This window comes from Callorhinus ursinus, unplaced genomic scaffold (genome assembly GCF_003265705.2).
Source record: "Callorhinus ursinus isolate GAN/ISIS: 27379988/994484 unplaced genomic scaffold, GSC_fseal_2.0 scaffold1, whole genome shotgun sequence".
In the NCBI taxonomy this organism is placed as follows: Eukaryota; Metazoa; Chordata; class Mammalia; order Carnivora; family Otariidae; genus Callorhinus; species Callorhinus ursinus.
The window spans coordinates 80158223-80161863 of NW_027397063.1; the positions used below are offsets into that span (position 1 = coordinate 80158223).

The window sequence follows — 3641 nt, forward strand, 5'->3', positions numbered from 1 at the left end:
TTTTATAATTATACTTCAATATGAGTTGACACTAGGAGGTAACTAGTTTTTATCAAAAAAAAAGCAAAGAGGGTGCCTGGGTGGCTCAGTTGGTTAAGCGACTGCCTTCGGCTCAGGTCATGATCCTGGAGTCCCGGGATCGAGTCCCGCATCGGGCTTCCTGCTCGGCAGGGAGTCTGCTTCTCCTTCTGACCTTCCTCCTTCTCATGCTCTCTCTCTACCATTCTCTCTCTCTCAAAAAATAAATAAAAATCTTAAAAAATAAGAAATAGATTAAAAAAAAGCAAAGCTAAAAAGACAAAACAAACAACAACAAAGCAAAGCTAATTAAGTAATGACAAATGAATTAATAAACTAAAACAGCACCCTTTAACTTAATATTCTTCCATTGTATAGTTTCACTTAATAATGCAATCTACTATTGAACACAGACAGTGTCTGCTTACTTTCATGCAAAATGTAATATATACATACATTCAGTCAACAGGCATATATCATATTTTAATATTTGATGTTTAATATTAATTATTAATTTTATTTAATATTAAATATTGATTTTAATAATTTTATGTTTTATGTTTTATTTCAGTCATCATTATAAACAATCTAACTGAAAAGCAAATATCTATTTTGCTTATTTCTTAAAGGATATTTAGGTTAAAGAATATTAAAAATGACTGAGAAGATAATTTGAATGGAGCTTAAAAGCCTTTTAGGTTATTTAGCATTGAAAGTGTATCTCTTCTAATTCATTTCATAAAAGAAAAAGAAGGATATCAGGTCTGTCTTCTGAAAAGAATCATTATTTGAATAGACTAAAACACAGTTCTTCACCTGAAATTCTAATTTTTCACTTTATGCAAAACCAGCTATTAAATCTCTCCAACCCATTTGGGAAAAATAAGATCATATTAAACATTATTGAATTTAATTGCCCCTACCCACTGCACACAGAAAGCTAGAGGATTTAATTAGCACTACTACTCTTGACTGCAAAATAAAGGAAGCAAACTAATATTTATTGCACATGTATTGTTTGTCAGGTATTCACACCTATTTTTCATCTCCTCAAAACAAGTTTGCTAAGTATATATTATTTTACACATGAAAAGAAACATCTGAGATTTAGAAAGAGTGTATGATTTGCCTAATTATCACAAAGCTCTTAAATAGCAAACCTATTATCAAATCTATGTGTGTCTGGCTATAAAGTCTGACTCCTTGTATAGCATACTACTTCATTCCTAATGTAGTTAATCATGTACAATCTTAAAATCTTACTTAAAATTTTTGTACACGTTGACTTCTCAAGTGGGCTGTAAGATCTTCCATGACTTGGAACCTGGGATTCCAAAGGAATGAACTTTGAAATGTGGGGGAATGAAGCTCATCTAGAAAAATAGGGAACAAAACATATAGTACAATTTGGGTAATGCAGTTGGCTAGCTGGCTCCATGCAGGGCCTCACTGTGCCCCTAACCTCCCCACTCCACTCTTCCAGGGTGGGGCCAAGAGTAGAGTTTCCCAAGAGGCTTTCTTGAGGTCTAGCTAGCTTATCCAAGAAGATTCCTTGTGGAGGGCTATGGACTGCAACTCTATAGTGCACAGTCCTCTCTCTTTGGCAATGATAATTGTAGGGAAAGAAGAAGATACTTACGCTGATTTCACAGGCTGTCTTCAGAATTTCATCAGCCTTGCTGTGCTCAATATCTTGGGAAACCACATCATTCACAGCTAGGACTTAGTCCCCTTCCTGAAGTTCTGCTTGATGTGCATCAGAGTCAGGAATCACGTTGGAGATAAAAATGTCTATCTGGGAGGCATTTTCCTCCTCAGATATTAAATCCCAGCTGAGCTCCAGGGGACTACTTCGGTGTGACAATTCAGGGCAGAAACTGGGTCAACTTATTTTTGTAGTCTGGGTAATATACACTTTCATAAGGAGGAATCCATGCTGGGGGATTCTCATAGGCAGGCAGGAAAACCTCCGGCTAGTCATCGTAAGGAATCTGGTGGTCCATCTCTAACAAGTCCCCTCAGGCGCCAGGGGCCTCAGGCTACACTCACTGCTAATTCAATCTAGAAACTGGAAGCAGATGTTTAGATGGATCCAAAATGGTGGGTTCAGGGTGCAGCATTCAGGCCCTCCCCTTCCCCATGCACCAAGATCTTTTATGTCTTATTCACCACCATATTGCCAAGTGCCTAGAACTGCCTCATATATACTAGTTCTCAATGAACATTTATTGAATAAATGAACAGGTGGATAAAGAGACGTTATATTCATGGATGATGAAAAAAGACTGAGGGAGGGCGCCTGGGTGGCTCAGTTGGTTAAGCAACTGCCTTCGGCTCAGGTCATGATCCTGGAGTCCTGGGACTGAGTCCCGCATCGGGCTCCCTGCTCAGCAGGGAGTCTGCTTCTCCCTCTGACCCTCTTCCCTCTCATGCTCTCTCTCATGCTCGCTCTCTCAAATAAATAAATAAAATCTTAAAAAAAAAAGAAAAAAAAAGAAAAAAGGCTGAGGGAGCATAAAAATTCTAAACACCAAAATTAGGAATAAACAGAAGTCAGTTGATAGAAATAGGTGTCTACAAACTGTGTGGCATACATTTATCAATGGCTAACACATAAGCATTGATTTATAAAATACACATTCAGGAGTTCTTCAGAGTGATTTTTCTTTTTTCCAATTATCAAGACATGTTTAAGGCCTAGTGGCTTCAACTTATATTGAAATGTGTGAGCTAGCTAGACTTTCATATATTTCTACTCAAGTAAGCATGAAATTAACTGAGATGCATTATATTCTTCCACAAAATGTCAGTATGAAATTCAAAACCATCATTGAATGTGGCTAAATTGTTCTTTACAGTTGTTGTATTGTGGTACTAACTGAAGATATGACCCAATCAAACACCATCATAACAGTTATCATGGCATCCTATTTTCCATAATTTATACTTTCACCTCAACTGGAAGAAGTACAGCCAGGGTTGCTACATCACTTAGCTTCAGGGGTATCTTGTATTCTCTCCTCCATGGAGTATATAATTAGACAGCTCTGGCAATGATTATGATAGAGTCTCATCTTTGCCAAAATACATTAGTTTGGTGTGCTTCCCCCACCCCAAGATTCCTGCCCAACAATCACCCTTATCAAATGTGGTTGTTATCAACTGGTGTAATTAATTTTCTTATTCTATTTCACGTAGAGAGGGCACAGCAAAAAGAGATACAAGTCATGATCCATGTAGAATCATAATATTAAGATTCCAAAATTGAACTGAGGAATATTTTTGAGGTTTTGAAGTTGAAGCATTTTATTCCTCTGAAGAAAAATCTTCAAATGACAGAGAAAAGCAATATGGAAGTTGGCTTAATGTCTAAAGATAACTTTTATTTGGTCTGGTTATTCAACAACTATTATATTCCTTTAGGAAATTCCAAAAAGATGGCTGTGCAGTTTGACATTAATTCTGATCAAACCAGGGAGAAGAAAGGAAAGAGATGACATATCTGAAATTAATTCTTTGAGTTTTGCCTCACTTTGCTATCCTTAATGAAGTCCATCTCTTTCTCTCTGAATTCCAAAGACAATTAGTTTGTTCCTTTCAGTACTACCACTTATCATATTTAT

The 3641-nt window shown here is 36.7% G+C and overlaps 1 pseudogene; it reads right to left on the reverse strand.

Moving 5' to 3' along the window:
- Window positions 1–1307: 1307 nt before the first annotated feature.
- LOC112819775 (PDZ domain-containing protein 11-like) lies at window positions 1308–2021 on the reverse strand (annotated as a pseudogene).
- Between the last annotated feature and the right edge of the window lie 1620 nt (window positions 2022–3641).